We start from the raw sequence: 27,622 nt of genomic DNA, 5'->3' as shown, positions 1-27,622 counted from the left end.
TTTTTGCAGATGTGCAATTGGGATATATGTGCCAAAGTAGGAAACTATCATTCACAAATTATTTTTGTCGTTCAGGTGGGTGGACTTTCATCCCTCAGCACTGACCATATTAAGTCTGAGAATTAAGAATTAAATCATTATATTTTTAATATTTTATATTGTTGCTTTTTACTTGGTTGTAAGCCACTTAGGATTGCCTCTTGGAAAGATAGCCAGCATATAAATTTAATCAATTGATTAATCTCCATGTCTATTTGGATAATGATTGGAAGAACAATCTAGACCAGGGGTATCAAACTGCCAGCTCACAGGCCGGATGTGTCATGCCGAAAGCGCACCCACCCCAGCAACAGCAATGGGGAAAAAGTTGCAATACATTGTGACATGTCACATGACGTGGTGAGTTTGATACCCCTGATCTAGACCATGTCATGTGAATATTTGATATTAATTGTGAACAATTTCTCTATAAAGTCAGCAACTGTGACACTTTTAAGGACACTACTATTAATTTTGGAAACTTCAAAGTCAAACTGAAAACTTGAGAAGCTCATATGATTTTAAGCCAAGAAGTGTCTATTGGATTCTCAGCCACTATGCCCTTGTTTTCCTTCCAATGTACTTCTAAGAATACTCTCTTTGCAAATGATATGAATGTATAAAACTACTAGTTCCCCAATTCCTTCAGCCTTTGGAGCTCTTGAGAATGTACTCTATTAATCATAATGATAAGTAAAATATTGTGCTAATGAGCTGTTTGTCAGAAAGGGTGCATTCCATGTCAGGTCTTTACTGTCCTGTTCAGGAATATCTAATACAAGTAGTCCTCAGCTTACAACAGTTCATTTAATGACCATTCAGAGTTACAATGGCACTGGGAAAAGTGACTTATAACCATTTTTCACACGATCATTGCAGCATCCTCATGGTCACATGACCAAAATTCAGACTCTTGGCAACTGACTTATATTTATGACAGTTGCAGTATCCCAGGGACATATGATCCCCTTCTGTGTCCTCTTACCAAGCAAAGTCAATGGGGAAGCCAGATTCACTTAACAACTGTGTTACTAAGTTAATAACTGCAGTGATTCATTTTATAACTGTAGCAAGAAAGGTTGTAAATTGTGGTAAAATTCACTTAACAAATGTCTCATTTAGCAACAGAGATTCGGACTACCTGTATTACCTCTTATTTGCCATATACGTTTTATTACCTTTGTTTAGCACCTGGCTGTGATTGCTAAATTTGGGGTTTCTAGCAGTGATCAAAGTAGATCTCACCCTTTCATTCCTCATAGAAAATGTAGACTTTAAGATATGGAACATCTCCAAGACTTTGTCCTTCATCTTTAGAAAAATGCAGCCTTTGCTCCTGGAGGACATGGAACTTCAGGGAGCCAAAGAAACAGTTTCAGCTGGTGTGGAAGAAATTAAAGGAAGAATTTTCTGCCATCGTAAAGAGTTCTCCTTTGTGGCCCATTTTAGTAATACTGAATACAGGGAGAAGTGTTTGCAATTGCTTTTTAGGCACATATGAACTATGCACAATAATTCCCAGAAGTCTGTTCCCTTTTTCTCTGGTGCTCCTAACTCAAAAATGACATGGGCCTGGAACAGCAAAGAAAGAAGGCATTTCCTTTTGGAAACTTTCTTGTGGCAAGGAAATGCATCAGGAACATTGTGTTACATGGCAAGCTTGGAGTTTGACATAGATACAAAGAAAGAACCATTGATTAATGTGCACAGAGACATGTGAGTGCATGGGAATCTCTTCAAATTGGATAGGTTAGTTCAAGGTAAGAGGGGTAGAGAGCACTTGAAATGAAGTGGCAATTATCACATGATGTGGTGAAGAGATATCAGTGCAGTTTCAGATTGCAGCTTGAGAAAAAGTGCTTTTTTCAGGTTTACAAATCAGCTCAGAGGGCTGGCTTGTTTTAACAAATGAAGCCATGAAATCTGATGAATACAAGCTTGGTTGCAAATATTCCTGCTTTCTTAGACGATTGTTCTCAAAGACCTAAGCAGAAATCTATTTTCAGGCTACTCAGCTGCAGCCATCGTGGTAGTAGCGTGCTTTGTTATTTCCCTACTTTTCACAACTAAATTTGTGCTCTGTGAGAACATGGCAGTGATTTAGTGTTAGAAAAAACACATCATTTCATATCATGATCTGTTAATGATACCCCAGTTCTAGGAGAACAGAGGGGGGCAGGCCTCACAGACAATGTTTTTCACTTTATGAAACTCTTCCCCTCTGGAAGTTAGGCTGTCACCCTCATTGTTACTCTTCCCAAAGTCCTTCACTCTGTCTTGGAACAACTTGGCCCATCTTGCCTGCTGGCTGCACATGGCAGGCCAGGAAAAGGCTGTACATAGCCATGTTCATGGGTGGAATTCCTCAGATTGCCAGAATCTGATCACTGCAGGGGGAGGAACAGCTAGCAATCATTATTATCTTCAGAATGTAAAAGAAGCCAAGGGTTCATCTTTTCCAGTATCCTGCTTCCCACAACAGCCAGTCAGTTGCTTTAGGGACTCTCACACCACAAACAAGTCAAAAGTTTAATACCTCCTCCCACACATAGCAACAGATATTCAACAGATATTGATAGCAACAGATATTCATGCTTCCTTTAAGCTGGAGATACTTCATACACATTATGATTAGTAGCCATTGGTCCGCTAGCCAAATGTAATTTCTGATGCTCTGATGTTGTCATAATTTTCAAACCAAGTGCTCTTAAAGCATGCCAGGGTCCTTCTTTTGCCAATAATAGAAACCCTGAGACACCTGTCATCTCAGAAGCATGATAGCTTATGGTCTCCTAATGACTAGAATCATGGAATCCATTAAGAAAGCAAGAAAAAATGACTTTCTGAAGTGAAGCTGACATTTTAAAGCCCTTTTTCATTTACAAACATGAGAAAATAGTTGGAAAGAAATAGGAGAAAATGAAATCATTTTCTCTAGATATAAGCATACAACTATGTGAGTCTTTGCTTTAGAGCAGGGCTTTTCAACCTTTTCACCTATTGTACCACTTTTAGGATATGGCAACATCCGAGTACCACCAGTCGCCTAGCAAGGTGTCAAGGTTTCCATTGTTATGAGCATTTCTGTTGAGGATTGGCAGTGGAGGTGGGGTGAAGGCTGTTTGGTTTTTATTCCCCCTGTCTGCTGGGTGGTTGCAGCAGGATTTGGGCACATCACATGACCCTGGGACACTGTGACCGCCATAAATATGAATCAGTTGCCAAGCATGTGAATGTAAATCACAAGACTCTGGAGATGCTGCAACATTCCAGCTGATCGGCGCTTCTTCTGGCCTCAGCAGAAGTGTCAGGATCGGCGCCGAGCTCCAGCTGGAGACTGGCACTGATCCTGGCACTTCAACTGAGCCCTGACAGCCCCGAAGAAGCACTGATCCTGTCAGGGCTTCTGCTGAGGGCTGACAGCCCTGCAGCTCCAGCCATCTCTCGTTCAGGCTTGTGCGGTGCTGCCACCGGTTCAGCTCATTCCCCTCCCCCGCTAACACTTTTCTAGGATGGTCACGTACCACCTGCCAGGTGCCAATGTACCACAGGTGGTACCCATACCACTGGTTGAAAAGCCCTGCTTTAGAGGAAATAGCATGTTGCAGTTATCCCCAATGGTATTACTGAGTGCATGAAACAGGACCTTGATCGTGTAAATAAAATTCAGCTTTGCCGCTATTGCTACCAATGTATTCTGTAGTGCTTGACCAATGTCTATATGGTGCTGTGAAGTGCCCACTGTATTTATATTGTCAGTAACTTGCTGTAAAAAGCTAAAAAAGAGAACATAGAACATAGAATAACAGGGTTGGAAGGGATCTTGGAAGTCTTCTAGTCCAACCCCTTGTTTAAGCAGGAGACCCTATATCATTTGGGATAAATGGTTATCCAATCTCTTCTTGAAAACTTCCAGTGAGGTAGCACCCAAAACCTCTGGAGGCAAGTCGTTCACTAATTAATCGTTCTCGCTGACTGGAAATTTCTCCTTAACTCTAGGTTGGATCTCTCTTTGATGATCTTCCACCCATTACATCTTGTCTTGCCCTCCGGTGCTTTGGATAATAGGCTGACACCCCTCTTCTCTATGATAGCCCCTTAATTATTGGAGGATTGCTATCCTGTCACCCCAGTTATTCCTTTTGTTAGACTAGGCATATCTAGTTCTTGCAACTGTTCATCATACAGTTTAGTCTCCAGACCCTTTATCATCTTTGTTATTCTTTATTGCACTCTTTTTAGAGTCTCAGCATCTTTTTGTATCATAAATAAGAGGAACAGAATCAACACTCACTATTTGCAAAAGGTGACAAATGTACTTCAAACTGCTGAAGGTAGAACTAGATAAGGGTGACTTTGCCATTAACACATCAGATTTCTCAACAACAGGTAAGATCAGCTGAGAAGGCTAGCAATTATTGGAGTTGTATTAGACAAGCAGGAAGATTTTTTTCCCTTCCTCACAGGTCATTGACAAGCACAACCAAAACCATCTCTAAGCTATACCTCAGTTTGAATCCTATAAAGGAAAGATTGGAGACTTGAACAAAAATTGTCCAGGTAGGCTGAATCTAAAGATGGCCTTGATGGCAAATAATCAATTTATAGAACTGCCACCTAGTTTCTGGTCATCTAAGTATTGAATGATATTCCGCAGTTTCTTCAACACTCGCATCTATCTGATAAGCCAGGTTTCACCCATAGAGTTTTTGGTTTTTCTCCACTATTTAAAGGGATAATACTCTTTTAGGGGGGGAAGGAGTATAAAAACCTATCGAGATCTAGAAGAGTTCACTCTTGAACTTGGCTCTTTATGTTGAGCTGCCACAATTAATAGGTATTACTTCATATTCTGTGCTTCTTGGGTTTGTACTGTGCCATTCAAAATAAGCCATGATGACAACAAAATAATGACATATTGCCATGATATCATCATGCTTATTATACTATTGATTACTTACATCATGTCTGTCCAAACATATACAATTTATAAATAAATCTGATATAACTGTGTATATTGCATGGTGCCTACTGCATGATGTCTAGTACTTTGCAGTGATATTTAATTGGCCGTGGGAAACAAGATTCATTGCAAGTGAGATTTCTTTTTATTAAAAAAAAGTATTCAAAACAATTCCTTTTTTTCTCTTGCTGATCCTTGGTTATCCAAAGAGCCATCAAAGAAACAAATTCGGAGGGTTCATAAGCAGTTGACAGTTCTGTTCTGAACATATATGAGGCAAGGGTGGATCCTGCTGCTATTATCCCACTCTTTGCTGTTCAATGACTTATGTAGTATTTTCTTTTACATTATTAGTAAGTTTACAATCCATAGATGCATGGACAAAGTTTTTATTTCTTTATTTTTATTAGAATTTTAGGCCACCTGATTCCCAAATGATTTTCAACTGTTTACAATTAAAAACCAACATATAAAAGAATACAACCAACCAGAAGAGAAGTGAATCAAAACAAAATTAAACAGACCAGATCAAAACAAAACAAAAAAAGGGGCTATACAATCACTCTATCCCCTTGCCAAAGGGACAGAAATCCTGCAGCTTCTCCTTGTTTCCTCCCTTCCTTGCTATACTTACATCCCACTTTCATTCTCAACATTCTCATAAATAACAAGGACTCTTATATTTTACTTCCAGCCCATCTAAGAGGGCACCAGATTTCATGGTTTGTGGTTCATTTCATCAGAAAGGTATGATGGAGTCCAGTTTAGTAAAATTTATACTACTGTGTCATAAAATGGTTCACTTTTAAGGGTACTACAAGACTCTATACATTGTGTCTTTGGTGTCTATTGCAACCTCCTAGCACTGTTGACCAGCTAAAAAGTGAGGACATGCATAATGAGCTGGATATACCTCCCAGCTCTCCCCACCCCTATGGATACAGTAAATGCATACTGTCCCTCAAGCGCCTGATTTATACCATCACAGAGATTTAATCTTTACAGAGCCACATTGAGTTGCATCACAGCTATCCCTCTTTAATATATTTCCTGACAGTCCCTTCTCAAAATATCTTACTGCCACAGTTGCAATGCAAACCTCCATGAGGGAGAAATCGAGTTTTATCCTCTCTTAGCTGAAGATTTGTCTTCGTTTACTTAAGCAAATGAAACCAGAGTGTTTCATGGAAGATCTCTCAGGTCCATTGATATGGGCAGAAAAAAAAAGCAGAAAGTTTTAGGTGCTCTTTTTTGCTAATATGATTCACCAACTCATTCTTATACTGTTCAACCATCATATTCTTAATTGTGTTGTGGAGAAAATGTCCACTTTAAATAAGGAATGAAAGCATTTAAACTTAGAAGCAACAAAATACTGTATCTTTTATTGGGACACACAATTTCAGTGATCACTAGGCTCCTGGACAAAAGAATGCTAAAGACCTCAGAATTAAGTAAGGTTGTGGATTATATACCCCGGAAATATTACATGGGAATGATACAGAAAGCATTGTAAATCCTACTGTGACATGTACAACCCAGAATGTAATGCCTGATGATACTGTAGGATTATTTTACTAGGCTAACCCCGCACCTCTACATTCCTCTCTGCTAACAGGACTCTGACCTACCCTAATGATAGATAGTGACACCATGTACCACAAACTATGGTATTTATTGTACCCAGTGGTGGGATTCAAATATGTGAACAACCAGTTCTCTGTGTGGATGCTGCTTCCGGAAGTCCATTCTGGACCTGGGCAACAAAAAAATAGCTACCGGTTCTGCTGAAGTGGTGCGAACTGGCTGAATCCCACCACTGATTGTACCCCTATACTGCCTCCCTTTACACCAAAGAAAAGGCAACAGTCTGGTTTCTGTAATCTGTCTCTTTTCTCTCCAGGCTCATCAGTTGGCCTGCTCCTTTGGATGTCTGCGCCTTTCCTCATTCTTTTCTCAGGCATTGGTCATCATTCTTGATAACTTCCATAACTGTTACTGTTATAGACAGAGCTTTTCTTTAAAGCATCAAATATCTCTTTCAGAAGGCCAACAAGCATCAAGTATGCTGTATGTGCCTAAATTCATAGAAGCCCTGCCAAAAATTAAGTGGCAGGAATCATGTTTACGCTTCATAAAATAGATCAAAATGCACCCCTCTGCTTGAAACTGTGTAGGGTAGGTTAGGAGAACCATAAGTAATCATCTGGCAATTCTTAAAAGCTACACACTTCTCTTCTTCCCTCACCCAAAATAACCATGGACGTTATATCCACACATGTCTGTTATCCAGAATTTTGAGGTCTGACTAAAGTCTTCTAATAACCCAGGAAATTAGCATCACTGTTATCTTTTCAATGTCTGTTGAGATTCAGACCTTCTATAGCAGGGGTGTCAAACTGCCGGCCTACAGGCTGGACTCATCATGCAAAAGCCGCGCCCACCCCATTGCCGGCAATGCCAAAACCGTCCCGATACATTGCACAAGGTCACATGATGTCGCGAGTTTGACATGTCTGTTCTATAGTATAAAGCAGCAGTCTTCAAACTTGTGGACACACTGGCACACTGGCTTAGGAATTCTGGGAGTTGAAGTCCACAAGTCATAAAAGGGTCAATTTTGAAGACCCTTGGTATAAAGCTTAATCCCAAACAAGTACTGGAGGAACTGTGTCCTCAAATTGATGCTTATTTTCAGTTATTTCCTTAGAAATTTACTGCCACCTAATGGCTAAAAAGGGGAAAAAACTGTTTCACTGATTTCCACATCATACAACCCTAGAAAAACAGAGTATTTTATTTATTTTTATTTATTTATTTTATTTTAATTCCATTTATATCCCGCCCTTCTCCGAAGACTCAGGGCGGCTTACAAGCTTAGCAGTAGCCTTCATTCTATGTATATGCCTGCTTATTAGGGCTTTCACACACACCCCCAAGCGGCATTATTACAAAGTCAGCTTAATTGCCCCCAACAATCTGGGTCCTCATTTTACCTACCTCGGAAGGATGGAAGGCTGAGTCAACCTTGAGCCTGGTGGGATGCGAACCTGCACTAATTGCAGGCAGCTGGTGTTACTTAAGGAGGCATTAGCCCACTGCTCCACCAAGCACCCATTTTGTTTCACCATATAAATAAATGCTCTATCAGATAAATCTTGAAAGAATAAGGGGCATTTTGAAAGCCAATAAAATTGCTCACAGAGTGAATCATACTCTAGCAGTTCGAAAGCATGTAAAAATGCAAGTAGAAAAATAGGGACCACTACGGTGGGAAGGTAACAACATTCCGTGCACCTTTGGTGTCTACTCATGCCGGCCACATGACTACGGAGACGTCCTCAGACAAGCGCTGGCTCTTCGGCTTTGAAACGGAGATGAGCTCCGGCCCCTAGAGTTGGAAACGACTAGCACACATGTGCGGGGGAACCTTTACCTTTACCTTTAGAAAAAAATATTGAAATGTCTCTTTACTAAAGGCACAAGAACAGGCACAGCAAGTTATTTCTCTTGCCAATTAGCAATGTAATTCAGAAAATGTTTCTGAGTGTACTTTCTTAATTATTTTTTGAGAAATAGAAAATAGATAAGCAAATAAAAGAGTAATGCAGATATTAGTAAACAAGGGATTTTAAAATGTCAAGATGGTTATAGATTTCTGATATACCAATAATTAAGTATGATGAATGAGTTAATACATTTCTTTTAATGATTAAAAGCACTATTAAATGTTAAAGATAAATATGAAGAACCATGATTAATACATTATAAATTACAAAGTAAAATTATAAGCTACAATAGATTGCATCCAGACTGAGATTCTGTTCTATTTTGAATAGCCCATATCATCTCTATACAAAGAAAATTTCAAATTTTGTACAAATCCATGAAATAAGCTATAGTCTAAAAATGGTTCCAATTTGAATTACTTTTTACCTCAAATTTAGTTTTAAGATACCAAATTGTTTTGGACATTGAAGCATTTGATTCCACTGTTTCTGAGATATCCATGGTCTCATATAAATAAGAAGCCACTTCATGGACAATGAATAAAACTTATTTAAAATCACAAAGATTAAAAAAGAAGGCATAGATCATAATGCTTCTTAAATTAAAGTGGTGTTAAATATTGAAATGAGGAGAACATATGATCAAAATACCTCAACCAGAATTTAAGTATGTTGTATGATTCTATACATGCCAGTTGGATCACAGCATTCTGTAGAGCAGAGCTTTGGAAATCTGATTGTTTCTCGGAAATAATGTCCAACGTATCAGAAAGGCAACAATAATAAGCTGTAGTTCCTCAGTTTGAGGCTTCTGAGGGAAAGCTCTCAATCTGTCAATTGTGACACAATTTCTAAGCATCTTTTATTATGCCATTTATATCCCACCTTGGCTTTTGGGAAGTCTCTTCTTTTTACTACAATAGCAACAACTCCAAGTGTAAGACTAAGTTGTGTTGAATAACTTCACCAGGTGAGTTCTTTGGCCAAGAAAGGATTTGAGCATTGGTCATTCTTAATGATTGCAACATATTTTACCGTGCTTCTTCGAGTAAGATTCAAGGTGCTGGTGATGACCTATAAAGCCCTAAATGGCATGGGCCCGGATTATGTTAGGGAGCACCTGCTGCCAGCGTCAACTTCCCATCGTCCTGTGCACTCCCATAGAGAGGGCCTACTTAGGGTGCCACCGGTCAGGGAGTGCCGGCAGGTGATCCCCAGAGGGAGGGCGTTCTCTGTGGGCGCGCCTGCCCTATGGAAGATCTGCCTGTGGAACTCCAGACTGCCCCCGACCTTCGTTCATTTCACCGGGACCTGAAAACCTGGTTCTTTGATTTATCTGGCCTGGACTGAGGGGTTTTAAGTTTTTAAACTTTGTTTTAATTTGTTGGGCTATTAATTAATTTAATTCATTTTAATTCTATTTTTACTTCAACTTTTATATTGTCTTTTAAATTTTGCCCTGTAAACTGCCCTGAGTCCTTCGGGAATAGGGCGGTATATAAAAATAAATAAATAAATAAATAAATAAATAAATAAATAAATAAATAAATAAATAATTGAGATATTCTCAAAAGGAACTATGATGGCCCAAGAATGCCAGTCGCAGGAATAATCTTTCTGCAATTATCAATGTTTACAGAAAAATGCTCATTTTTATTTTAGCAATGGCTTACTATGATATCCTCCAATAATCATGGGAATTATAATTTGATGAATATTTATCCTGAAGGACTCTGGCATTCTCTCAAACCTTTTATTCCATAAAACCTCTAAGAGCTACAGCTCCTAGAAATTCTTTGGGAGAATATCTATTAAATGATTTTAACTCTGTGGGAACCTTAGAATCTGATTTGTCTCTTTGCTCAGACTAAAAGGTACCAATAAATGCACTCAAAACATTTAATAGTAGATAGAATAAATGTCATCATAATTCTGTTATGGTGAGAAATAATGTTATCTCATTTTTATTACTGAGACATTAAGCACCATAGATCAACTCTAAACTGCAGTTTGTCATCCTTAAGAGGATTTAATTTGAACTGTCTGGATAGCCAACAATTACTATCAGCATTGTCCAGTCTGTGTGAACTTTATATACTCTACATGTACTGGATTTCAGTATCTGTAGCCTGGTCAGTATGGTCATAGTCCTTGATAACTGAAGGTTATATAGTCTAAAACAACCAAAAGAACACATTCACAATGAATGTTACTGAAATACAAGTCCAAGGAAATAGGAGTCTATTCTTGGTAAATTTCTGATTTAGACCCTATCTTCTGATTGTTCTTAAGCTATATCTTGCCCAGTATGATGATGTGTGGGAATGACCTTAAGAGACAGGAGGAAGATCCATAGCCTATCTGATAAGAGGCAACTTAGTCCATGGACAGAGGAAAACTATGGGAAGCATTTTGGAATGGGACCCTCCCATTCTGTTTACCTTAAAATAAAGTTAGTGCTGATGCTCCCTGTTTTATTTCTTCTGGACTACCACAAAGAGCTAAAGCATGTCACGTAAAATAATGAGCTTAGTAACACACCTATATTTACCAAATAAAACTGCTAGACTATATTCTAGACAACCAGAATTGGCACCCCAGAATTGAAACTTTATCAGAACTGAGGCCAGAGATGTCCTCATTTTTTTCCAGTAATTCCTTTGTCCCAATTATTCCTGAAACGGCTCCAGTTTGCTCCTGAGCATCAGCACTGATCCACCATTGCCACTTCCACTCCCCATCATCCTTTTGCAAGAATTACAAGAGGCACACACTTGGATTTTTTGGAGCAGACATGGAGCAGTGCCAGGACCTAAGAACCCCCAAAATCTGGAACAGAGAAAAGGTGAGGCGATTTGCTGATGATGGCAAATCAAGAGATTCAAGATTAGACAAGAGCACCTTGATCTGGTTTGATCATCCTGGATGGTGCTCCGGAATGGGCTAAGATTGTTGATTCTGTGAATGCAAAAAGCATTGAAAGGGATCTTTGGCACCTTGAATCCCACACAGCCTAGTTAAGCAGTGTTTGACAAAAGCCACCAGTATCTACACAACATGGGGACAAGTGTGACACCACCCCACCTACCTCCAAAAGCTTCCAATCCACAGTTTTAGAACCTCTGGTCTAAGGAAAGAAAATGGGGAAGGGAAGGAACATTACATTTACTGAAGTCTATTAATTTGAGTTCAAATAAATTTCTTTTGCCATGTGTAATGGGAAGCATATGACCCATTTCCCTACAACTGATTTCTTTGTTAACAACAATGATTTTACTCCCTACCCCCACTCAAAAAAGAAGGAAAAACGTTTATTTCAAGAAAGGTGTTTTTCTGCTAATAGCACCCTGATGTATGTCAGTACAACCAAAGCAAACTTGTCTGATAAGGGAAGGCTAATTAAATCTTTATCCTCCCCGTACTTTTAAGTTCCTGAGATCAAAAGTTCTTTTCAGCTAGCTAGATAACATCTTTCTGGTTTATCTAACATACTACGTGGGAAGATGGTTTGACTGACAAATGAGCTAGCAAAATTGTTTGTTACAGTCCTCCTTCATTGCTGCATTCACCAGGTGGCTTAAGTAAGCCACAGATGCCCTCGTTGGGCTCTTATGTCCCACATTAAACACAGCACAGACATTCACCAGTAACTTTTTTCCCATCATGCTGGTACTTTATCTCATCTCCTGCCTTTCCTTGAGGCAGCTTAGCATCAACTTATTGTTTCAGACTTAAAGTAATGCTTTCCTTTTCTTCTGTCACAGCGTGGATGTGTTATAGCATGTTTCTCCCAGCACTTGTTCAAGATTTGTTTCTTCCAGCCAAAAGCTTTGAGTGGCTGGGCGGGGGTGGGGGGTAGGGGGGTGTAGGGGGGGTTCTCTCTTTTCTTCTTTTTTTAATACCTCTGAGGATACATGCAAGAGCACTATAGCTATCACCCTGAATGGACACCAGTCTCATTCAGCTGCACTTTGATTGACATGAAAAGCAACATGGTTGCTAACAGCTTGATGTGGGGGACAAGCACCATTTTTCCCATTCCATTGTGGCTTTGGTTATATGATCTGTAATTGTGAGGACTGCTATATTAACATCTGCACCAATTACAATTACATAAATCTGGAATTACACCACATGGTCATCCAACAGCTACTTCCAGATGTCATTGGCTACAAGAGAAGAACAAAATACCTCACAACTCGTCCTTAATTTATGATCACAACTGAGCCCCAAATTTCCATTGCTAAGCAAGACAGTTTTAAGTGAGTGTTGCCCCATTTTATGACCTTTCCCTGCCACAATTGTTAAGTGAATCCCTGCAGTTGTTATGTTAGTAAAACAACTGACAATTGAGTCTGGCTTCCCCATTGACTTTGCCAGTCAGAAGGTTGCAAAGGTGATCACATGACCTAGGGACACTGCATCTGTCATAAATACATCCCAGGTGCTAAATATTCAAATTTTGATCACGTGACCGTGGGGGTGCTGCAATGGTTGTGTGAAAAATGTTCATAAGTCACTTTTTTCAGTGCAATTATAACTTGTAATTCAAATGGCCTATAAACCAGGGCTTTTCAACCAGTGGTACGGGTACCACCTGTGGTACATTGGCACCTAGCAGGTGGTACGCAATCATCCTAGAAAAGTGGTAGCGGGGGAGGGGAATGAGCTGAACCTGTGGCAGCACTGCACAAGCCTGAGCGAGAGATAGCTGGAGCTGCAGGGCTGTCAGGGCTCAGTGGAAGTGCCAGGATCAGCGCCAGGATCCAGTTGGAGCTCAGCACTGATCCTGGTGCTTCTGCTGAGCCCAAAAGAAGTAGCGATCAGCTGGAATGTTGCAGCATCTCCAAGGCCTTCTGATTTACATTCAGATGCTTGGCAACTGATTCATATTTATGACAGTCACAGTGTCCCAGGGTCATGTGAAGTGACCAAAACCTGCTGCAACCACCCAGCAAAGGGGGGGGGGAATAAAAACCAAACACCACCCCACCCCTGCTACCAATCCTCAACAGAAATGCTCATAACAATCAAAACCTCAGACAGGAGGAAGAGCGCCGCCGGGCGGGCAGGCAGGCGTCTTGCTCTGCTGTGGCTTAGGGGGCACTTTTTTCAGTGGCATTGTAACTTCAAACAGTCACTAAGCGAACTGTTGTAAGTCGAGGACTACCTGTACTTCATCACTTTTTTCCTCTTTTTTTTGGTCATCAAGTTTTTGACACCTTGCTAGGCGACTGGTGGTACTCGGATGTTGCCATATCCTAAAAGTGGTACAGTGGGTGAAAAGGTTGAAAAGCCCTGATCTAAACAAATGGTTGTAAGTCGAGGAGTACCTGTGGTCACTTCCTGCCAGACCAGCTTTCCTTTGCAATGCCACACAGGAAAGGAAGTTGCTCGTTTTCATTCACTCCTTTCTGCCTCCTGAAGCCTCCTTGTTCTGCTTACTTCTCAGCCAAACTATTTTTCAACATGTTTAACAGATGCAGAGGAGGAGGAGTTGTGAGGGGCGTAGGGAGAGTTCCTGCTACTTCAGTACCTGGCCCTATTTAATGCCTCCTATCTGTGAGGCAACTGATGGATGGCTAAATACAACATCCTGCCCATCCCAAGTTAGGGAGATTACTTTCTCATTGGTAAGCAATCCCTTGTGTTGACATGGGCTATAATAGCTAAGTAAGGATCACACCAATTGCTGTCCTCACTGCTACAGTAGACTAAAACTTGGCAATGGAAACAACATTCAGTCCTGCTCAAGAGCCTGTTAACTTGGCCACAATGAAGAGTCCATAGGTACTAAGTGCCAGATGTTCTGGTAAGAAGCAAAGCTGCCAGATGTACCAGCCACACTCTGATGTCTGATTATGGAAGTCGAAATACATATGGAAAACACTATGTTGGGAACCTTCATACATTTGATATGCTTTGTCAGTTTATTTTAGATAGTCTTATATTTTTCCAGTAAACATAAATTACATGAAGTAGTGAAAACAAAATTTTGCAGCATGGAAAATGCAGGATCTAACGGCTCATTCAGAGCTCCAGGAGTTATGTCCTGCTGCCATTAATTTCTCATAACCTGCATAAGCAAAAGTAGCAAGATTTTATTTTGTATTAATTCATTTTAAAATTCATTTCTAAATTGAGAATCATATTTAGCAAAAAGTGGAAAATCTGTCATTTTAGGCATAATTTTGAATGAATTCATTGGAGCATCTCAATAAATAATGATTAAGCTATGAAAAAAAATCAAATATCTAAAGATTTGGAAACCACTGGCTTTCCTCTAAAGTTAAAGCTCTGAGTTAAACGCAAGAAATTTTTTAAAAACTGGATTCCACTTTAAAACTTGGAATTTCACATGATGCTGATAAATATGCATGGACCTGACTTTTCTTTCTTACTATAATTTAATCTGCATTGTTATGTTTCATCGATTTCATTCAATGTATTATATTAATATAAGTTTATTTTACTATACATTAATTTATTACTTAGAATTAAAATGTCACTTATAAGAGTCAGTAATACAATATGTATGATAAAAGCATAGTCGTTTTTTAAAAAAAACTAAAACTCAATTTAATGTTTCTTCACACAAGAGAATACTGGTCTTTCCAGACACAGGGCTGCCTCTGCAATGGGAATCTCCCAATTAATTAAATCTTTGAGTGCTTCTAAATAGAAAGCTCTTAATATTACCCATCCAAAGGGTAATGCCCTTTGTTTCTTTACTGTTTTTCCTTCTTGGTGTTTTTGTTGAAAAAAATGACAGGTAATAGTTTTATTGTTGGATAAAACAGCGAGAATGAAATTACCTGAAACTTTTTTAAGATTCTTGAAACAAAGGAGGATGATTGTGCAAGAAAAGTAAAATCACTTTTCATGGCAGAATCTAATCTAATAATCTCTTATACAGCTATCATTTCAGAAATTTGTTTGAATCAACCAGAGAAATAATGTTTAACTGTCCCTCTTGATTCTGCACTTTGAATTTCGGGTTTTTAGTTCCTACTGAGTTATTTCCAAATTCAAAATCTCTAAAGTGGATGATGGCTCTCACAATCTGTAAAACCTAATTGTATTTTCCATTTAAAAAGGTAATTTCAAGCTAGAAATGCACAACTCAAGGTAATCACCTAAACAGAATTAAAGAGTCAAAAATTACAGCCCAGGTGAAATTATTTTGTACTCAGGCCAAAAAGAGAAGGGGAAAATCCATCATTTATAGTCTATTGCTGGTTTGGAGATTGGGCCTGTTTAGTATGCTGGTGGATGTTCTTTCTTCTAGATGTCAATAAATAAAAGGATTGGAGGGACAGAGAACTTCCTCTAAGGTATATTTAAGATATATTTAACCAAAGAGAGCCATAGAAAAACCGAAGGATGGGGGCAACAGAGTAGTATTCTGAACTAACCTCTTTCCTCCCTTTTTCAAAGCTACTGAAGAATCCCCCTTGAGAAATTTTATCTATAGTACATCTGTGTGGAAAGCTGTATATGAAGCTGTGAAGAGTTGTGGCATCTTTGAGAGACACTAGTGGAGATCTGCTTTATTTCATGACTTGTGCCTTGGTTGCCTAGAACGAGAAATATTTCTTTAAGCCATTGCATTGTAGAGTTATCAGACCTGTAACTCCTACATTATTCTAGATCAGATTCTATGAGTTGGCCACCTCCTCCCAGCCCATACAGCAAATGAAATGATTGAGGGACCATTAGAGGGTCTCTCACGATTTGCAATGCCAGTTTCTAATTAAAAGCCCTCTCCCTCTCCTAGACTGAGAAAGTAATTGTGTAGTTCCAAAACATTTAGGAAATTGGGAATAATTGTTCAAAATGTAAAGCTTGGAGAATCAAAGAATTAGCTGTAGTAACAGCCACCTAAGCAGACATTTTAGATGCGATTAAAGGCAATGCAAACTCTGCTATTTGGTGTGACAGATACTTATACTGTAGTACTGTAAATATTCTTTTAGTATCATTTTCATTAATATCAAAAACTTCCAAGTTCAAATATTTATCTATTTAAGATCATGAGAACAGAAAGATCCCCATATGACTAGCAGACATGAAGTTTTAAAGTTCATAAGATATCACTATGCTTAAAAAAATTTTTTTTAAAAAAAGTAGCCTTGGGATGTTAACCTTTTACTTTGCAATTTCATGCCCTATTTCTCATGTTAAAAAAATATCACAGTATATCCATTCTTTGCATTATTGTACATGAAAAGAGATAGTGTTTTGGATCTATATATACATATGTCAAGGGACCACTTTGGAAAGGATGAATTTCATAAACTGCAAAGCAACATAAGATGAAACTAAATGGAATTGGGTGAGGCAAGGTGTAGTCATCTGAAAAGAACTGGGGATTTTTGCCAAAAGAAAATTGAGAAAATCAAATACCGTGAAGGTATTTGGGTGAAGCATAAACAGGTCAAACTGTATAAACCTGTTCCCTACAAACCCAATTTCCTAGATGCTTTAAAATACTAGAATGACATACTAAAAAAATTCTATACTGGAGTGTCATGAACCAAAAACATTCAAAGAAAAAAAATGATATGAGCACTTTTCCCCCCTTAAGTAAAATATGGAAAGAAATGTTAGGCCTACCTGAGAGAAAGATTTTCTAAACCAGGAGTGTAAGGGGTTTCCCCCCTCCCTCCCTCCCTCCTTCATTCTCTTGTCAAAATAGATTGTGAGGAAAGATTAACCAAACAAGTCTAGGTGGGAATAATAATAACAACAACAACGGTAGTACCAATAGTAATAGGTGCCTTGGATGCAATCCCAAAACAACTGGAGCACCAGTTGAACACCATTGGCATTGACAAATTCACCATTAGTCAGTTGCAAAAAGCGGCCTTTCTAGGAACTGCTTCCATCCTGCGACGATATCTGTAATACCATCAAACATCCACATTTGCCTATCCCAGGTCCTTCGTAAAGACTCGATAGACAAAACTGCCAAATCCAGTCTGAATATCTGGCTGACTGTGGATGATCAATAATAATGATGATGATAATAAGTTGGGACCTTGGAGGTCATCTAGGCCAACCCCCTGCTCAGGCAGAAAACCTATACCATTTCAGACAAATGGATGTCCAATCTCTTCTTAAAAACTTCCAGTGTTGGAGCATTCACAGCTTCTGAAGAAAGGTTGTTCCACTGATTAATTGTTCTAACTGTCAAAAAATTTCTCCTTAGTTCTAGGCTGCTTCTCTCTTTGGTTAGTTTCCATCCATTGCTTCTTGTCCTGCCTTCAGGTGCTTTGGAGATTAGCTTGACTCCCTCTTCTTTGTGGCAACCCCTGAGATATTGGAACACTAATATCATGTCACCCCTCGTCCTTCTCTTCATTAAACTAGACATACCCAATTCCAGCAACTGTTCCTTACACGTTTTAGCCTCCAGTCCCCCAATCATCCTTGTTGCTCTTCTCTGTACTCTTTCTAGAGTCTTGGCATCTTTTTTTTTACATCATGGTGACCAAAACTGGATGCAGTATTCCAAGCGTGGCCTTACCAAGGTATAATAAAGTGGTATTAACGTGATCTTGATTCTATCCCTCTGTTAATGCAGCCTAGCACTGTGTTCGCTTTTTTGGCAGCTGCAGCACACTGCTGGCTCATATTTAAGTGATTGTCCACTATGATGCCAAGATTTCTCTCACAGTTATTATTACTGAGCCAGGTACCATCGATACTGTACTTGTGCATCTGGTTTTTCTTGCCTAAATGTAGAATCTTTTTCACTGCTGAAATTCATTTTGTTAGTGCCCAATGTTCAAGTCTGTCAAGATCCTCCTGTATCTTAAGCCTATCTTCTGGAGTGTTGGCTATTCCTGCCAGCTTGGTGTTGTCCACAGATTTGATGAGCTCCCCATCTATCCCCTCATCCAAATCATTGATGAAGATGTGAAGCACTGGGCCCAGAACAGAGCTCTGGGGCACCCCACTACACACTTCCCTCCATGTAGTTGCAGTTCCATTGAGGACCATACGCAGGGTACGGCCAGTCAGCCAGCTACAAATACATCTGGTGGTGATGCTGTCTAACCCACATTTTTCTATCTTATCAAGTAGTAGATTGTGGTCTACTTTATCAAATGCCTTACTGAAGTCGAAGTAAATTATATCCACAGCATTCCTCTGATCCACTAATTTTGTCACCTGGTCAAAGAACACAATAAGATTTGTCTGGCATGATCTACTTTTGACAAACCCATGTTGGCTTTTGATAATTACTTTGTTTGCCTTTAGGAGGTGTTCACAGATTTGCTGCTTGATTATTTTTCCAGAATCTTCCCAGGTATTGAGGTCAGGCTGATAGGTTTGTAGTTTCCTGGATCCATTTTTATACAGCACCTATCACCATATACCAAACCCTATTGTTTCACCTTGTTTTCAGTGAAAGTACAGGAAGTTGGCCTGGGGAATCTTTCAACTTTAATTCTTCTACCTCTGAAAACAATTGGTAAAGGTGGGAGAAGTCAGTTCTAGGTTACTGTTTACATGTCTAAACTGGGCCACTCTGTGGAAAGGATGGCTTTTGATCTAAAAATTATATTCTGGAATGCATCTTTTCAAGTCCTTTTCTTATCTATCTCCAGCTGAGAAGCTGCAAAGAGCAGCTGTTGTCCTGCCAGGTTCTCAGAGAATGCAGCCACAATATTAGTAATATATACTGATCCCCTTTAACAGGAAACATAAGGTGCTAGGATGCTAGGATTTATCTACTCAAACCATTCTATCTTTTCTAGCATATCTGCTATAACCTATGGAGAAAATGAAATGAACAGAAATTATTTTTAAGCTTGGCAGAATATAGATGTTTACACAGAATATACGTGCATGTTTGCTTACAAATAGAAAAATGTAGATCACTGTAGAAATGTTTATTCCTAACTAGAAGGTTGACTTATAAAGTTGACAGAGCTTATGGAAATAGCAAATAGTTTGGTCAGGGGAAAAAATAAAGATGTTTTTAAAAAACCGGAAACCCTAAATGGAATTTTTGTTGAAAGAAGAAAAGCTCCAAACTTATGATTTGTAGACTGAGGATTTAAAAGTGCCAAGGTAAAAGGGGAAATAATAAGATGGCAATTACTTGATAGAAAGAAGGGCGGAAGTTTTAATTCTGTGTTTTCTTTATTTTCTCAGTTCTTTTTTTCTAGATTTTCTCTCTTTTTTCTTTTAATTTTTTATTGTGCTGAAAAATTCTAATAAAACATTTTTGAAAAAACCAATGTTAAAAACTTTAAAATGTAGTATACCTACTTCTACATTGCCCAGGAGGCTTGGCACTTGTAACCTAACTTATTGCATGAGAACTGACATTTTCTTCCTGTTCTTTTAGGGACATTTGATCATTATGCTTTCTTCTAGTCTAGATGAGAAATGTCATAGCCTCATTGAACATCCATCTCTGCCAGAGAGAGAGAGAGAGAAACATAAACATGTTGGACCTTTTCTCAATGCTGAGTTGAAATACTATCTACTATCCTTTGAGTTGGCAGAAAAATATCCTGGCATGAAATCTGTGGTCCCCATTGCCAATTCCTAACTTGCCTCTAGAGCCTCTGTTCTGGCTGGCAGCCACATGATGCAGGAATGATGGAGTTTCTGCAGGGTGTGTTAAACAAAGCCTTTGGTTGATCCCTTTTGGCTTTGCTACCCCTCCATGCTTCTCAACATTACCAACTGATAGGAAACATCTGCCATACAATAACACATGTGAAATCTGATTTCTTTGTACAATTTTACTGTGTGTCTATTAGGTACCTTTTAAATCTTACTGCAAACAAATCTGTTTAAGATGTTTGCTATAAAGGACCCACTGGCTGACAGTTAAAAGAATTGGAACAAATAGACTTTTCAGTCTCTCTGATGAATGCAAAAATTCTGGCAGATTGACTTGAATGATCTCCTTTGGATGGTATTAATTATTGCTCATTTAGAGAGAGGAGTTGAACCCATAATAAATTGTCCCCTTCTCTCTCCCCCATTCCTCTCCTTGGTTTTAATTAACTAAAAAAGCCAAGTACTTAGGGAGTTGTGGAGGTTTGGCATTTTGAAAGCCTGGCATCTCTGCTAGTTCCCTGATCAGTTGTTCAGAGGCTTGTTGAGATTTAGGATTTTATAAAAATAGCACTCTCCTGAAAGCAGAAAAATAGGCCTTTTTCAAAAACTAAAAACTCCGTGGAATATCTGCACAGAATTGTAAAAAAAAAGTTAAAATGTCAGCCAGGATAATGAGATTAAAGCTCTGTCTATTTTTATGTATTGTATGTATGACACACATTAAAATGAATAGAGCTTTGACCACTCCATCATGGCTACCATGTTGTTTTTATTGGCCACATAATCTGCACACTTCAGGCCCTTCAACTTTTTCTGTGATTGGGAGTCATGCATGCACCACCTCAAAGCATCCATAGGCCCTGGGCTAAGTCTGCCCCTACAGTCTTCTGACTTATCAACAATAGCATCAGCAATGTATGATTTGAAATATCATAAAAGTGTCCCTAGATGCTGTTACCTTAAGAAGAAAACAGTACAACAGAGCAGTTAAGAATGATTTAAAGCTATCTTATACACAGGCTGAAGGGAACATCACTGAGACATGACAATGAAGTTTGTTCATACTGAGGTTAGATTAAATGGAGAATAGCTATTACTGATTTTACAACAAGCAATCTTTGGGGATACGTGCAATTCTGCAGCAACATGGTGTATTATTTGGTCTTTTTCTATTGGAGATCTTCTAGTGATGTAGTATGCTGGATTACATTTTTATTATGGTATTTGGGGTTTCTTCTGTTCTCAATTTTAACAATTGCAAGTATCCTGTGCTAACTTAGTTTCAAATATACAACACTATATACATACATACACATACATGCATACACACATACGGCTGAACATCAGTCTTACAAGTCTGAAAATACAAGCCCTTTTCCCAAGGTCTTTCTCACATACCATTACAAAAAGTTACCCAGCCTTGTTTTGAACATCATAAAATGTACAAGCAGTGTCTGAGTAAGGAAATGTTAACCCAAATCCTTATGAAACTTCCAGGAGTCTTCTTGAGGACGTATATTTTATTTATTTCTTTATTTGAAAGTTTGTGTATTCTGGACTGAACAATTGAGTTAGATACAATAGCCACAGATGTACGTGTTGAATAGAGGGGTACATTTAGTTGTCTTGCTGATACATCGTGGAGTTTCCTTCCACATCTATCCAAATAACCCAGGTAAGTTTGTTTACTGCAATTTATACATCACTCAAACCAAAAAGGGCTGAAGCAGCTTGTAACAAACAAAGTGTTGTGACTCAGGGCCAGCCTGTGGGTCCGACAGCCGGCTCCGATGTATCGGAGGACTCAGATGTGGGGGAGGAGGGAAACGAACTGGCTGATGATGATTTGGAGGCTTTGCAGAGTCCTCAGCCGGGGACCTCTTCTCAGCTGCGTGAGCCCGAGAGTGCGGAGGAAGATGACCCACAGCTGGCCCTGTTCAAGGATGCCCGATGCAGGAGGCAGTCGAGCAGGAACAAACAAAGAAAGGCTGTGAGACTCCTCGGGAGGAGGCACAGGGAGACCACGCCCTGAGCTCTCTATAAAAGGAGTGTTTGGGGAGGGGCTGGTTGCTGAAAGCAACTTTTCCGCTTGAGAAGACAAGCTCTAGTGTTTTTGTTAACTGCGTAATTAAATCTTGGCAGAAGCCTTTTAGCCTTGGACGCTCTCCAGACTCTTCTTTTTGAATAGGGGTTGCGAGAAGAGGGCTGGTTCAGAACACAAACAAAAAGCATTATAAGGCGAATAGAAACAAAACAACGACACCCTGCAGGACAGTCACAACAACCAATCCAGAGCTAGAGGGTCCCCCTTATCACCAATCTAACCCCGGCCTTTCCAAAACTGACATATTTCCATTTCCAGAAGAGCCACTGCATTCTGGCAAACTGAAGGTCTCAGGTGGTCTTCTTTATGGAGTACATTGCAATAGACTAAATGAGAGGTAACTAAGGCTTGGTGAATGTGAGAAGGGGGCTCCAGTCCAGAATAGTCAATGGCAATGTTAAATTTTGTTGCTCCTTTTATTGGAAAACCCTGGGAACATGACTTCTCCCCTCCTACTATCACTGACTAGAACCTACATTTTAGGAAGGCGAAAATCCACTCCAAACCAGTTTTTTCTATTCCCATTCGAAGGTGGTTCAGTAAGATACCATGATCAATAAATAGTATTAACAGCTACAAAAATGTTTAGCCAGATCAGTTGTAGTTCCACAATCCTGAGTCTTGCTACAGATTTATTCACAACAGTGATATGTTCTTTGTACAGTACCCAGGATCTAGATAATGTTTTTTTCCAAGTGTCCAGGTATTTCAAGGACATGGCAGGTCTGGTGCTCATCCATTCCCTTCTATATGCATTTAAGACGCTGATGCTTGAACTAATCCAGGCTTTTTTTAAAAAAAACTAATTATATTTCAGCTCTTTGAAGAATATATTCAGATATGTTGTTCTTTACAGTCCTTTGTATTGCAGAAGGTGTGATTTGTTTTTTTTTTCCAATTCAGAATTTGATATCAATAATTTGTCAATTCTTAGTAATGTCAAGGAATCTATCAATTGCTAGAAATTTACTGAATTACAGTTCCTAGTAATGACAGCCAATATGTCCAATGATAAATGATATCAAGAATTGTAGCTCAGAAACATCAGGCAAGTAACAAGGATGTGTCCATATATTATCCTTGTTACTTAGGACAAGGATGAGTGTCATTTCCAGTCCTAAAAACTGTATCTGGTAGTCAGCAGTCACATGCCTGGGGACCCGGATCCCCTGGCTTCTCTCTTTCTACAGATATGTTGCAATCATTACTTCTCAATTGTCATTAGAAGTCTTTAAAATGCTTGGCAGGAAGAGAAAAATGTTCTCTTTTTTCCAATAATCTGTGCAGTGTCACTAGTAGGGGATGCTTTGTTCCACCCCCCTTTTAAAAAAAAATATCTACAATACAGCACCAGTCTTTAGTAGGATCCAAGGAGAGAGAATTTTCAAATGATTCTGTTCCAGACTGCTGCCAGTATGAATGGGAATTTGTGTTTCCCATTCTTCAGATTGATCTATTTGGTGTCAGAGAAACATAAGCAGGCCGTGGAGGCTTTTCAGACCTTAGAGAGAATAACCAATAGCCACATTTAGCTCCTGTGTTGCATTTCTGTGGTGGCACAGTGGTTAGAATGCTGTATTGCAGGCTAATTCTGCTGACTGCCAGCAGTTTGATTCTTACCAGCTCAAAGTTGACTCAGCCTTCCATTTTGGTTGGTAAAATGAGGACCCAGATTGTTGAGGGCAATATGCTCACTCTGTAAACTGCTTAGAGAGAGCTGTAAAACACTATGAAATGATATATAAGTTTAAGTGCTATTGCTGTTGCTATTTCTATGGATAATAGCCACATTTCCTTTGTTTCCTTGCAATTGCCCATCATCCACTGTTGCCTAGGGATATATGAGAATGCTTACCAGTTCCTAGAACTGTACTGTGATGCCTAGGACAACCACACCTTTTATTTCATATGTGACTGGCTACTAGTGCTTGCGAAACTAGTTAAGTTGCCTGCTGAGTCTGGCAAAATCAGATCAATAACCAAACAGCCGCCAGACGGCCAAGAATGATTGATGTAGCTGCTTTAGTTTTGGTTAGTTGCAAGTATGCCTTTATTAATGCTTTATTTAGCAAAGATAAAAGGACACATGAAACCTCTGTTCATTTATCATTTGATTTGTTTCTTCCAGTTATCCCAAATATGTATCATTTGGTTTTACATGAATCATTTTAAAAGCTATTATTTCTACATTACTGTGCTAATTACCATTACTATAACAATTACTATTCTCTATCAAACTACAGACCACGGAGACGTCCTCGGACAAGCGCTGGCTCTTCGGCTTTGAAATGCAGATGAGCACCAGCCCCTAGAGTTGGAAACGACTAGCACGCATGTGTGGGGGAACCTTTACCTTTACCTTATCAAACTACTAATCAATTATTATTACAATATTTCCTTTATACTATAATATATAGTATAACTTATTATTACAACATTTCTTCTTTACTGTTACTACTACAGTAGTATTACTAGCTGTGCTTTCTTAAAAACCCTGCCTTCTGCCTTAATTCCTCTCTCTTTGGGAGTTCTTCTGCTTTATTCTTCACTGTTAACCATAATGATCAGCATGTATTTGCACCTTTCCACATTGTGCTTTGATTGTGCCTATAATGCCTATACTTCTTTTTCTTCTGGATCATCTACTCCCTTTGAAGGAAAAAAGGCATCCTTTTATTTGGCTGCTTTTCTCTGTTCACTGGTGGTTACAGAGCCCCCAAAACACACTTCTCCTCCCAAATCTGTTTCAAGGTTGAGCTTTATTGGCAACTCCTCTGTGCTGACACTGGACAAAAGGTACAAATGGGAGGGAAGGAAGACAGCACAGGTCCCTATATTTTTTTTTTAAGTAGCCTACTCTCCCACAGAAGTGCAGAGCAGCAGCTTGAAGTTGCAGAGGAATCATCGATATTTTCCATGAGAAGAAATCGAAATCATTATTTCCATCTCACTGAACTTTTAAAAAATCAGTATATGATTGCTAATCCCGAGAGAAAGACACACTCCCCTTTCTAGCAGGAGAGCCCTCCCACTTCCCCATTTATTATTGTTGTTGTTGTTGTTATTTGGTGAGAGAGTCTTAACTCATGGAACTGTTCTTCCAATCCAGGCTTGGAAGAGAGAAGTTAGAGAAAGCAGCATGGCCAAGGAAGAGTGAGTCTATTTACTCTTAGGAATTTCCTTAAATCACTCTTTGGGTGGGTTCTTATCAGGATAACTATTTTCTGTTACTTCTTGTTCTTCATTTACTTCTGGGGGGCCTGAAACAGGAGATCCCACCATAGACCAGTTCCTCCCAGACCCCATCCAGAGCATTATCAAGCTCTTTTATGAATATACAGTGAATAATAAAAGGGCAAATCAACCCTGCCCCACCACACCTTCATGAGGGTGAGCATTGGTTGATTCTTCTCACCAGTGGCTGAAACTGAATGGGGAGAAGGATTAGCAGGGAATCCATTACAGGTAGTCCTTGACTTATGACTACAATTGAACCCAAAATTTATGTTGTTAAGTGAGACATGTGTTAAGTAATTTTTTGTCCCATTTTATCACCTTTCTTGCCACAGTTGCTAAGAGACTCACTGCAGCTGTTAAGTTAGTAACACAGTTGTTAAATGAATCTGACTTCCCCACTGACTTGGCTTGTCATGTGGTCGCAAAAGGGGATCACATGACCCCAGGAATCGGCAATCGTCATAAATACATGCCAATTGCCAAGTGTTCAGATTTTGATCATGTGTCCACAGGGCTGCTGCAACAGTTGTGAGTGTGAAAAAGAGTCATAAGTCACTTTTTTCAGTGCCGGTTACTAAATGAACTGTTGTGAGTCAAGGATTTACTGCCCTTGAAACCACTCCATGTCCTTTGTGTGATGGCAGCAACTGTACCTGCAGTACAGTCAAGGTAGATTGTGGGAAGCAGCACAACTTAGGTTGTCCTGTTTTCTTCAAGTATGGGAGGAAAGCACATTAAACGTAGCTGAGAGGGAGTGCCCCGACAACCTTCATTACTGTCGAGGTCCGGCTGCCAGCAGAGATAGCAGCAGAGTCAGACGGGGAGGGGGAGGGGGAGCCTGGGTCAACCTCCGAGCCTTTGGAAGGCTCTGATGAGGAAGCAGAAGCAGAGGCAGAGCTGGGGCCCGTCTGTCTGCGCTTAGGTGGAAAAGCAGCTGTCTTCAGGGCCTGAGTGAGGGGGAGGAACAGATGGGGCCTGTCCAAGATGCGCATATGCATAGAGAGGAGAGCAACGGGAGGCAATAAACCCAATCAGCCAGCTCTCAGGGAAAAGAAGACATAGAGTCTAGACCCTAGCCAGCCCCACCCTGTCTGTGAAATGAATAGTAGGGGTTTGGGAGTGGCCTGTTGTCACAGACAACCTTTAGTTTTCCAGGGTCCATCAATCAAGTCGGATTCCTTTGCCAGAACCAGGTTTGTTGAGATTACAGGATCTGTATTTGAGGTGCCAGTCTCTCTGCTGGAAACTTAATAGGTAGTGAATTTGCAGCCAATGTGAACAGGGACTGTTTCTGCTTGGCTTAATCCTTGAAAGACTTTTTATTTGGAGGTCTCCGGTGAATAGACTGTTCTTGCCCTGTGTCAGAAGGGGAAATGACTTTTCTTTGTGACCACTTCTTTTTGGTTTCATCTACCCAGTGTGAACAAAGATGGTTTCTGCCCTGTGTTTTGGTTTTACTCACAAGTAAGCGGTCATTACACGCAAAGGCTGGGTCAGAACAATTACAGATTTGTCTAGAAATGCCATGAATTAGCATCATTCCAGTGTCATTTCCATTAAAACAGGAATGTGGTGTAAGCATTAACTAACATTCATGGAAAACAAATTAACCTACTCCCAGTTTGCCTAGGAATACTGTCTCAGCCTTCCACGTCCCAAGGGTTCTGCTTTTAGCATTCATAGTATTATCACATTTTCAGCTAAGATAAGAAACAGCTTGACTTTGGGGCTGTTTTTATTATTGTGGCTTTTTGTTAAAAAAAGGACCTTTGGACACCAAAGTAAAACAGCTCAAGCAATAATATGTTCCCATGATCTTGTCCCCCAGAAGGAAGAAATAACCAAGAGTGTCATTCAGGCAGGTGTAAGCATACATATACTGTGTATTTCCAAGCTGCAAGGTTTTTTTTCTTCAACTGACAGCCAAAGGAGGCAAGGCAATGCTCCAGAGACAGTAGGGCCTGAAATTTAGACCAACTAGTAAGGAGCACTTTGACGTATGGGAACATTTGGCTTGGGAAAGTTAGACTATGCTGGCTGGCCACAGCTTCTCACTGATTGTAGACATTGGCTGCTATATTCAGTTAGAATTGGGAGAAATATGAATATCTAAAGTCTAAGTTCCCGTCTTGTGTTATTTACTTAATGGTGGGAGAATCAGCATTTATAAAATCAGCATTTATA

Source organism: Vipera ursinii, assembly GCF_947247035.1.
Source record: "Vipera ursinii genome assembly, chromosome: 6".
Lineage (NCBI taxonomy): Eukaryota > Metazoa > Chordata > Lepidosauria > Squamata > Viperidae > Vipera > Vipera ursinii.
Note: the sequence above shows the minus strand (reverse complement) of the source record.